At 36.9% G+C, this 12,499-nt stretch overlaps 1 long non-coding RNA gene across 1 annotated transcript; it reads left to right on the forward strand.

The window, feature by feature from the left end:
• Positions 1 to 5,125: 5,125 nt before the first annotated feature.
• LOC127083693 (uncharacterized) lies at positions 5,126 to 7,847 on the forward strand. The gene is made up of 2 exons (XR_007788500.1): positions 5,126 to 5,675; positions 5,837 to 7,847. It is a non-coding gene; the product is annotated as an uncharacterized LOC127083693 (long non-coding RNA).
• Positions 7,848 to 12,499: the final 4,652 nt, after the last annotated feature.

A 12,499-nucleotide genomic window follows, 5' to 3' on the forward strand; every position in this document is an offset into this window, starting at 1 on the left:
TATTTTCGAAGGAAAGAGAAAATATTGATAAAACCCAAGGAAAGAGAAAGGGTAAGGAAGTCAGTTATGCAGGGGAAGGTATTAGCACCCCTCACATCTGTTGTACTCAACATGAACCATTTTGATTGTTCTTTGTGCGGATGGGTGTTACTATCTAAAGGTTACTTGTAAATGATAAAAGAGAAAAAATAAGTTTAATAATTAGTGTGCTCGCCAAGGATTCGAACCCTCGTGCCTATGTATTCTCATAGTGCAGTGAGAAAATCAAAGCTTTGTAGTTCGTGGTAGAAAGTACTAATGGGTCAGTTGATTTTAGGGAACAGTTATAATCAGAGCTCTGTAGTTCGTGTAGGATTGGAACAAGTCTCAATCCAACTCTGGTACATTGTTAACACCTGAGTTAACTTCTGAAGACATTTCAAACTCAAAATAAGAATCTACCTTCGAAGGATATTTTGGGTCTGAAGATGATTCAGAGTCTCAAAGTGTCTTGAGGCTGAAAAATAGTCTAAAGGCGAATCTGACTGTGAGGGTGAATCTGATTCTGATCTAGATTCTGATGATGATTCAGATCTACAGGAAACATCAAGGGAAACATTGAGTGAATGTGAGGCCTGTGTGATTGGTTTCATTTCTTGAATTCACGTTGAATTTACAATCGGAATCATAACAGAATCACATCTCTTGATTATGAGGGATGGGGAAACACAAGTGTTAGGTGAGATCTGAGTGAATTCTTGCACAAGATCAAAGATGAACTGTAGCTTGAATATGAAGCTTCCAGTATTTTATGGAAAGAACTATAATCGGTAGATGATCCAGATACGTGTGTTGTTTGGTGCTCAAGATGTTGTTGCTTTAGTCAATGATGGTTATGCAACAGTTGTAAAGGATGCAACTGAAGCACAAAGGAACATGTATAGAGAGTTGAGTAAGAAAGATTATAAATCTCTATTATACATCCATCAATGTATGGATGCGAATGTGTTTAAGAAGATCGCTAATTCGGTGACAACGAAAGCTGTGTGGGACTTACTGGTACTTGTGGATCACGTGAATTGCATCATGGCATTGGAATTGAATATGTATGGATGGTTTTACTTGGTTAACATGAAATATAGATTTTGACTGATTACTGTCTTTATGGGCTTGTTCATTGCACGAGTCCATTGGTTATTTGATTTGGATTCAACTTCAAGGCCTTACAATTCAAGTCTCATTCAAAGTGCAAGGTAATTCAAATCTATCTAAGTACTAGATTAAATATTCATAAATCCAAGAGTGGAAGGAAATGAATGCTAGCTTGAAGCACAAGTTACGTACACACATTCATTCAAAAAACCATTTTTTATTTTGAAAATATCCATTTACATTTGTCATACCCTAATTTTCAACCCTAAGATTCCACCATCATTTGTATCATTTTCATGACATCTAGCATCTTTGCATTACTAACCTAATGAAAACACAAAAAGATTTTCTACTTTGTTTGTCTTAAGCTAGGGTTTTGCACCAAGAGCTTTCAAAGATTGATCAATCAAGACTTGGAATGAGTCTTAACATTTCAAACTCCCCATCCTTACAAAGTGATCAAGTGACTTCCATCAACAAGAATCAAGTTCAAGATCATTACATCTCAAATTCATCAAGGCCAAAGTTCATTTGATACCATCAACTAGGGTTTTGACCCAAAGTTAACTGGTTGACTTTTTAGCTAAGGCATGATTCCAAAGCTTTAAGTATGATTCAAAGACTTCAAATACATCATAAGTGATTCATTCATATCATCTAATGTGCCCAAGAGATCCCATTCATTAAAGATTGCAGGAATTGGATTCATCTGATACAAAGTCAAAGTTTGACTTTTGACATTTTTGGTCAACCATGGACTTCTCAACTCAAGGATCATGGAAATATGGTTGATGGATGCATTTGATCAAGATAAAATAAGAAATTGGAGGTTACTTACAAAAAGGGCAAGATTTGGTTTTGTAAATTTTTCCAAGTTATGAAAAAAAATACATGTTCAAGTACCCAACTTTCCAAGGCCATAACTTGTGATCCAAGCCACCATTTTCTTTTATCAAATGATCAAATTAAAGGTATTATTTCATACTTCAACTTTGTCCTTGATGATTGATTCATAAAAAATGCAAGGATTTCAAGTTATGAAGCCATGAAGTTGGTATCATAAAACTGAAACACTTAGAAAAATTTTCAACCAAATCTGCCTTCAAAAAGTGACTACCTGATCATCATTTTTCACCATGACCCACATTGATTCAAGGAAAACTCTCAACATGAAAGTTGTATAGGATGGTCTTAGATTTCCAAAAATTCCAAGAGCATGAAATTATCATATTTGAGCTAGGAGTTTCTAAGAGATGAAGTTGGCTCTCCAAATCTGAATTTTGGGTCATTTTCATGGCAAGTTCATCATGCAACCTTGAGCCAAAGCTACATAATCTTACTTTGCAGGCTATCTTGCTTCTAAATCTCACTCTGATCAGAAGATCACGCACACTTTTGAGCCATTATCAAAGCAACCAAGTCGTTACACAATGAATCATTCCATTTTTGGCATAAAGGTTACACTTCCATTTGTGTAAAGTGGCTTTAACCCAACATTAAGTACCATTGAGCTCCCAAATGGCTTTGGTTCTGAGACATGCCAACTTTAAACCTCAAGTCAACTCTTACACTTCAGACAAAGCTCAACAAAACACTTCATGCACCCCATGCTTTTGACATGCTTCCCACTTGGTGTTTTGTGCAAGAACCAACCAAGCAAGCAAACCAGTACAAGCTACAATTATTTTATGATATTTGAAGCTTTTTGAACCCTCAAGGATCACTATAAATATAGGACAAAGCCTCAGCTATTCATACACTAAGCTCACCAAGCAAAACTTCATTTTTGCAAGCTTTTGACCTTAATCTCCATTTTTCTCATCTTGCTCGTGCATTGTGCCAACATTGTCCTCTCAAGTATCTCACCCTTGACTAAGTACGACCAACAATCAGAATACTTGGAAGTCAAGAGGACAATGGTATCCTAAGTACCCCTTTTCTCCCTCATAACACCTAGATCTAACTTGTTTGAATCATTAGATGTTTAAAGCGGTAAGTCAAGTGTCAGGTCCTCAAGCTAGGTCCGACCGACAACCCAAGTACTTGAATGTTGTGTATAAGCACGTACACCTCATTTTTGCATTCCGTTTGTTATGAAAATGGTTTTGAAAGAGGCAATTGACGTTAGATCGAATGTTTGAGTTTATTATGAAAAAGTGTGTGTGAAAGAATGAAGGAGAGAGATTGAATGAGATTGAGAAGAGAATGGAGAAGAGGTGTGAATCATGGATCGTGGAATGGATAGGAGATACTTGATGTTGGTTCAACAATCAGAATACTGGAAGTCAAGAGGACAATGGTATCCTAAGCATATAAATCCAAATCATGAAAATGAATTAAACAAAACCCTAATGGTCAAATATCCTAATCATGGTAAGGTTGACAATGGAATTAATTCTAAAAATCGGGATCAAAATCTAATTAAAAAAATTGATTAAACCTAATCACATTCTAATTACCTAATCGATTATAACTATGCATTAATCTAATTAACAACAAAATTACATCAATCTCTAATTAACAACAAAACAAGAAAATCCTAATTTTAGCCTAACAAGAAATATCAGTGGCAATGCTAATTAACAAAAATTAATCAAGCTTAAAAGAAATTAACCATAATCATCATGGACTAATGGGGGTTAGGGAATGAACATGGTGAAGGAGAATTGCCATCCAAGGCGCAGTGGAATTTAAAAATTTCTCCATTTAGTGATCCTTACGAATGGGCATGATTAGTGATAGAATCGTTACCTCTTGTGGCGATTCAAACCTTTGGTGCAGATCTCTTGTAACGATCAAAACCTTGGATACAAATCCACAGAGCGATCACGAACGTTGAACGATGACAATGTCTCTACTCAGTCCACACGAACGGGTTCCTTCAATCTCAGTGCTAGCTGGTACGAATGAAGGCTTTGAGTGAGAGAGAGAGGGAAACGAAATTCCAAGTCTTCACTTGAGTGTTAGTCTGAGTTGCAATGCTTCTACCCAAGGGTTCTATTTATAGAACCACTTGTGTGGGCTTCAAGCTAAAAAGCCCACTTAAGTGTATTTTGGCCCATATCTTATAATATGCCAAAATCACTTAAGTATTTGGTACCTTACCATATTTCGTATTCCACTTAAGTGCACCGTACCTTACGGTATTCCTTAGTTACTCTATCTCTCATCAATCCGTCCTTTGTGTGTGACCTTGTAGGTTTTCGTGACGTTGACAATTATATTAAATCACGCATTTAACATAATAAACAGTGAGCGGTATCTAGCAACACATCACTGCTACCCAAGTCACGAAAATGTCATGTGATCTGACAAGTCCTTCTGTGATAATAATTATGTGTATAATTACCCCTTTGCCCTTATGTCTATATTGAACACAAGGTATAGACCGTGTCATCCTTGTCCAGTTCAATATTGGGCCCATAGACATTTATCCTGTTACGCAGGATGGGCAAATTCCATCTAGGTCACTCATGTCCCTCAGCATGCTTCGTGGAGTACCCATCAACTGTCTTTATGGTTATCCAGTTACGGACAATGTTGGATCAGCAACAAAGCACTCGACTCTACATCTAGGGTCCATAGTGGTTTCAGGTCGAAGAGTGGTATACACCATTATCACCATGAGAATAACTTATGACACTTTGCATAACTTTCTATATAGTATTCTCATAACGGGTCAATCCGGTATAAATATTACTCTTAATATTCATACCTATGTTTAAAACTTGATAACTCTTTATCCATGATCCATGAGATGTGATCATCAATCTACAAACATAATAGTCTTAATGCTTTAATGTTATCCCACTTCACAATAAAGCTCGACTACGGATACTTTAAGAATAATGTCCTTATGTTTAATGTGATCTCATGATTAAGTCATACTTGATACATTAAACGGACTAGCTATTCTAGGGACTTTATTAATCAAACATAATAATGAAAAAGCCTTTTATTAATTAATAAATAATTCGATACAAGTACCAAAAATATTGACCTCTAGGGCTTACACCAACACATGGTCCATGGGGTGATCAATTGGAGGGGAGGTGTGGATGACCATGAATTGTTTGCTTGGGTCGTCTTCCAATAAAACCCCAAGAATCGGGTTCAACACTCATGAGCTTCCGCCAGGTCAAAACAAAAGTTTTTCAACACAACGCCTCAAAGCTAGCTTCACCCTCGTTTCCAATTCTAATCCGCGTTCCATGAAATACCAAGAACTCGCTCTTCACGTTCATTCAGGAAATGAAATACTTAGATCAAACACGATAAATCATGGATGAAACAAAACAAAACAGCTTGCAGGTCAATCAACACCATCACCATTAACACGTCGTCAATGAGAAGCTGGGATTCACTTCGATTTTGCACCAACAGTCGAGAATTTCAACGAACGAACTCGATTTCTTTCTCCATGACGAAAACAAAAATAACGATGGATCCACGGTATTTTGACACCAAAACGAATTGGATTAGATTGCACATGTAGTGGAGAGATTGAAGGAGGAGGAACCTATCGGATTTATCGGAGACTCCAGGTGATGCATTTGATCTTTGATCCTCTTCTCTTTTGCGTTCATTGTTGTTCTTCAATTTGCATCGTTGTTGTTGATTCGTAACTACGTGTTCATTATTAAATTGAGATGACGAGTGAAAATGTTGTATTGAATTTGAAAATTGTTGCATGTTGATGATGAAGAGTCCAATTCTCTAGCTGAAGATTTGATTCTCTTTGTAATAGTTGGAGGGTGTATAAGGTTTGTTGAAGAAATTGTTAGAAGAGGGTGTGGTGGAGGGTTCTTGGAGGGTAATGTTCGTTATGTTATTTTTGTTGGAGGTGATGGCTTCAGTTGAAGGGTGCAGAAGGTTAGAAGAGGCAGGAGTTTCGGTTTGCCGGGTTTTGGTGTTGAAGTGGGGCGTTCAGTTATAAGGGTGGGGGAGGTTCTTGTGAATGAGATTGAAGGCTAGAGCAGTTCTAGTTATGAGGAAAATCGTTCAGTTATCAATGGTTCCTCCTGTTATGGGAGATTTTGTTAGAGGTTAATATTGAGGATTATGAAATTTGATTAGAAGAGTAGAAGTCAATTAGGAAAATGGTTAGGAGGTGGTTGGGGATTCAATTGGAGTTAGTTATTGTTGTTGATGTTCCTTGTGCTGCTGCTGCTGTCTCGAAATAATATTTTGATTAGAAGATTGAATCTATCTACTTATTTTCCATCTAATATATTCCATTAAGAGAGAATTCACGCTGATTGAAATCCCGAATCCGGTGAATGTTGAAAGAAGAACCGAGAATATCACAGTGACATTAAGTATTGAATAGAAAACATGAGTAAACAGGATGACAAATGCAAACTGGAAGCATGCATAAGCCCATATGTAACTCTTGCTAACCATTCTTGATGAGATTAAAGATGAAAGGAGACCTAAGATGCATGAGAAAGGCAAAGAAATGGCGAAAGCACGTGGACCCAAATCCGAAACCAGTAGTTCCTCAAGAAAATAAATGTATGCAAGTGTGATGACTAAGACAAGCATTGATACATCCTACCAGATTCTGTAATTAGCTATTTCTCTCTGTTGTGATGCATTCAATGGATGTCGAACAACATTTAGAGGACTAGAATTTTTCAAGAGTGTTACTGGAAGGTTTCAGACATCCTTCTTGCACATATCACAAGTCTTATTTCCTTTGATACTAAACCACTTCACTGCACAATCTTGGTGAGTAAGTGCAAGCTCACCTTTACAACTGCAATCCATCCTAAGAGTATCTCCCCCTTTTGTTCCTGTAGCAAGGAGAAATGTACCCATGGATGCTACAAGTCCAAAGCAAATTGTTGACACATCTACTTTGCATAACTTCATGGAATCATAAATTCCCACTCCACCAGTAACAAAACCACCATGTGAATTTATAAACAACTTGACGTCTTTCTTAGGGTCATCAACATCCAAAAACAAAAGATAACTGTTTACAAGATCAGCAGTCATATCATCCACCCGAGAACCCCAAAAGACAATTCTTTGACGGAGAAGCATGTTGGTAGTGTCAAGTTCTTCGAATTTGGGAAGCCATGGAGAAGCAGTTCTGGCAGATAAATCATGGTAAATGAGCCATTTGGAGGATAAAGTGTGTTTGATTGTGTTAAAGATTGTTGTTATGCATTATTGTTCTGTGTCTATTACAGAATTTTGGTGTGGCAGGAATGGATTGGACCATCGGTTGCTTGTGGTGTGCAATAACTGTGACAAATATGGAGCTACTATGAATGACTGGACTATGCTTTGCAAGCTGTTTGGTGATGTTTTTAGCTGATGTGAATCGTGGTTATACTGATGTACACTTGCTGCTGGGGTTTTTTATGCAGGTCAAAATGTTTGCTTTCTTCAATTGTGCAGGTTATGAACCATTGGCCTTTGAAGTTCTTGTAATGCTTGAACTATTTTTGGAGTGCTTTGCACTGAATTGGATATTGGGATTTCATGGAGCTATGGAGTATGTTATGGACTAGTTTCAAATGGATTTGTGGTTTCATATGGAACTTAGATTGTCTATTTATTGTTTATGGAATTCAAACTACGTATTGAAATTATTGTAATTTTGTTGTAATTTTGAAGTTGACATTGTTTAAAGTTGGAATGTAGAGGTATGTATGGTTATGTATGGTTGATTGGTGAATATTGAAAGATGAATGGAAATTGAAATTGATTGATGTTTTATAAATGAAAATGTGAATTTCTAATGGTTTATGTAATTGGATTCCACATGTATGGCTTTTGTAATGGTTAATGAACATAACTTGATTTAAAAATGGATACGGCTTTGATGTAAAAATGAATCATGGATATTGTTTTGGAATGGAAAATGGTTCATGAACATGATTTAAAAGGTGAAATATGAGTTTATAATGAACATGAATTATGTGATTAAGAACTTAAGGATAGATGGTTGACTTTAGTCAATAGTTGACCAAAAGTTAACTCAGGTAAAAATGGGTATTTTCTTATGGGGAAATGAATATGGACCACAATGCCTCTGAACCAAATGAAATATGCCATGTTCTAAGACTTGAAATCCAAACAAGCAAAACCAAGCAAATGAATACTTAACCAAGCAACAAATTATAACACCTTGAATGAGTACCCCTTGATCAAAGCATGGGGATCATGAACAAGTAGGACTCTGATGAACTGCTGGACAAACCAATGAAGCTCCATGAATGACCAGATGAATCTCAACCTTGAGTGCACACATGAGGATATGATAGGGCCACCACTGGAAATTAGGGTTTCAAGGACAGGATACAATACCAATGAATTAGGGTTTCCCATATGTTCCACGATGAATACCTATAAGATGAAGAGTTATAATACAAGCATGACCATCACATGAACCCTATCTCGGGGACTCAACCTTCCTTCCATGCATTGTGTGATCAGGGCCCTTGCATCCATGATTTTGAGCTTTTCAATACAAGTGGAATGTACTATGATACTATGGATATGTAGATGAGATGAATGTTTATCAAGATATGCAAATGATTAGGGTTAGTGACCTAGATGATCATTGTGAAAGATAGGGTGAATTTTAGGGTATGACATCACTCTCATCAAAACACTCTCAATCTCTATTATCTCAACTCTCTCTGCAACACTAATACGCAAGCAATAACAACAATCACAAGCATAACAACTACATAGCAACATCAATAAATTGCAATTCCTACAAACTAGAGCATGTTGAAGAATAAGAAGGATGTCATTCATACACCATTGGAACAAAGAGAGTGAAACTTACCTGGAGCCATAGAGGAGTCTAAACCTTCGTGCTCAATGTCAATCACCTTGAAGAGCCGCCAGAGCTATTCCGGCAAGTAAGTGCTCCACCTCTTTGATTCACTCCAAATTTGTCACCGCGATGTAGTTTCAAGATCTAGGAATTAAAGCTCTAACCTTGTAGGCTTTAATTCCTTCTCTTTGGCGTTTAATTTATGAATTTGTCGCTTAGGGTTCTATTTGGTTTTGATTTGAGCGTTAGGTCAAGAATCAAGAAAATACAAGGTCGGATTGTGATAGTGGAGAGGAATACGAGTGAGATGATGTATGGTTTGCAAGGTTTAGACCTCCATCGCCACCAGAGGAAATTTCCGGCGCAACATAGTCCTTAACTCATGTTGCAACAGGAAGGATGAGTTTGAATGAATGAATGAAATGAGATGAGTTGTTTGGAATCCTCTCCCCTATCTTTGTGGCTTCATGTTTGGGCTTTAGGACCAACAAATATCTATTTGAATCCTCACTCTTCCTCATGTACCGCCTCCCGAGGTTCAAAGGTTGGCTCCTTGGGCCTCAATGGCAGGCCCACTGGACTCCTGACTACACACTGCAGGTCTATCTGCACTCGTTGTGTCCTCTCTTTTTATTTTTATTTTTTATTTTGTTATTCTAATGAATTTTTAGTTTTTTCCTTTAATTGGTTAATACATGTCTTTTTAGGATTTTGAAATACCTTTAAAAAATGTTAATACTAAGATAATCATGCTTTTAATTGATTTATCATTTAATCAATATAATAAAAAATGGTTCATGTTGAGTACAACAGATATGAAGGATGCTAATACCTTCCCCTTGCATAACCGACTTCCTTACCCATTTCTCTCACCCTATGTTTTATCGATATTTTACCATTCCTTTGGAATAAATAAAGTTCGATGGAGACTTTGTTGTATCTTCGAGCATGCGATGCGCTCAGGTATTTTTCGTAACGTGATAGGGAGTACATAGGCAAGTTAATCCTATTTTTGTTTCTTTCTTTGCATGTTTAGGTGTTTATCTTTATTGCTTACTTGCTTTATTTTTATTTCACTTATCACATCTTTATTTCTTTATATATTCATCATATTCTAGATATTTATTATATTCCCCATTATGGGTTAGGCTTTGTGATTTGATAGAAGCTCTATTGAAAGTACTATTGTCCTGCAAGAATTTGCTACAACAAGGTATTTTCATTTGGATCCATGACTCTGAGAGGCCTTTTAGGGATCACCTTTGAAGACTAAAACCTACCTGTGAGGGGATATGTTTTTTTTCAAGAAACCATAAACTCTAGATTCCTTGAAAATCATAATGAGTTAAACCTTTGAACCTGCACTGAGAAGTATATACATATTATCTAGAATGTGTTAAACCTTTAAGCTTGTATTATCGCATACCATTATTACATCATCGTGTATGTGCCGAACTTTTGAACCTAAATTATTGCACCATCGAACATTTAAATAAATGGATGTTGTATACTTATTTGCATTTCATACACATGAAAAAACATATGCATACATTCATGCATACAAACCAGATAAAGGCTTACCATTTCCCCTCCTTATCCAGAAGACGGCGATACCCAACTCTGATGGCCAAAGAATCATGGAATAGGTTAAACATGAGAGCACAATATGCAATGAGAGCTTGGACCATGCTCAAGGCAAGGTTGACATGATCTTGGAACTATTCCTAGACTGCATGACAACAAACTTCTCAGATCGAGTTGTGATTGGTGAACGAACTGAGAACGAACTAAAAGCGGGTAAAGTCCAGAATGCAACTACATGCATTCTTCCGGTTTATCCCCAAGAACAATATCTCCTACCGCATAAGAAGCCCACTCAAGCCAATCAGAAACAGAAGCAGAAGCAAACCAACAAAGGAAATAATGATCGAGAAAGGAGACGTCCTCACTTTGATTCAATTCCAATTTCTTATACGCATCTACTTCCTATTATGATTCATGTTAGGGCAATTGTGCCCAAAGAGATTGAGAATTCCAGGATTCCCTACCTTTCTAAGCATGATCCTAATGCCACATATGGATATCATTCAAGATACATAGGGTACTCCACAGACTCAGTATCAATAGCCTCCTCAGGCTCAGACTCCGCAAAGTCAACGAACTTCACAACCTAACAAAAATAAAGGGCAAGGACAATAGAGACAAATGAAATAGGAAGAAAGGATTTACCTAATTCCTATTACCTACCACCAACTACTCACTCAATTGCTCATTGGTTCAATTAAGGGAACTGAGACGTCCTCCGACACCTCATCCTCCAGGCTATGACGTGAATGCTATATGTGAGTTTCACTCAGGGCACCCGGGCATACCATTGAGAATTGCAGGGCCTTTAAACACAAGGTACAAGACCCAGTCGAATAAAAGGCTATCATATTCACACTAAACAACCCAAACATACTGAACAATCCCATGCCTCCGCATGCAGGCACATCCGTAATTCCATAACCAGTGCAATTGGAAGTAAGGATAGATCCGAAGAAGTTGCATCTATTGCAAGGGCCTGAAGGGGAACCTCCTTAGGGACTATCATGTCAATTTGTACAAGCATGATGACCCCAACCTGTGGGTGGATACAAAGGATAATCACGTCGGTGATCATTAAACTGTTCAATCATTTTCATTTGTAATCTTTTTTGTTTGTTTTGTGTTATTCACTTGTAAAACTCGTTTTTTTTTCAAATAATAATAATAATAATGAAATGGATATGCATGCTTCAAATCAATCCATTCGTGTTCACTCATTTTCTATTTATCAGTATCAAACTCTTGCTTAAGCAAAATCGAAAGGAGAATGATAAAATCAAAATACACGAAACTACTGGTTATCTGATTTTGAAAAAAACCTTGCTGACGGTGTAAGGAATTGTTTCAAATCCCTAAACACCAGAGGTATAAGGAAGATAATCCTTAGTCAACCCCTTTGAGCCTAGAAGTATGAGTTTATGTATGTACAGAAAAACCCTCAATATTAACCAGGGGCAGTGTAGTCATCCGTTAGTTTGACCATGCGTTCAAATTTCAAAAAGGAGGTACCACATCCAAGGATCAACCACATTTTATCCCTCACGAAAAGTTGAAAACTATAAATCCACAATGGTTCTCCCTCACTAGCAAAAGGAATGAGGCAGTCACAGCCCTTTTAATAAATCAAATGAACAAATGTCACACGGTTTGTTCCAGTAAAATAAGAAATGTAAAAAAAGAAAAAAAGAGAAAGCAAAAGAAACGCCCGTTAAGTGAAAAACTTGAAAACAAATGACTTAGGCAAAAATTAGGGCATCCAGGTGGACTGCAAACTCGAAAAATCAGTCTAGGAAAAAATTAGGGAAAGCAAAAACAAAAAGGGAAAAATAAAGGATCAAAAGGGAAAAATCCTGAGCAAGAACAAATTCGTGTGGCTACAAATAAAAAACAAAAAGTAGGTGACTGCCACTCCAAAAACTTCATTAGTTCCTTTACCATCATTGTTGTTATTCAAAATCCTTTTGAAAAATGAACACTTGTGTT

This window comes from Lathyrus oleraceus, chromosome 5 (assembly GCF_024323335.1).
Source record: "Lathyrus oleraceus cultivar Zhongwan6 chromosome 5, CAAS_Psat_ZW6_1.0, whole genome shotgun sequence".
Taxonomy (NCBI): domain Eukaryota; kingdom Viridiplantae; phylum Streptophyta; class Magnoliopsida; order Fabales; family Fabaceae; genus Lathyrus; species Lathyrus oleraceus.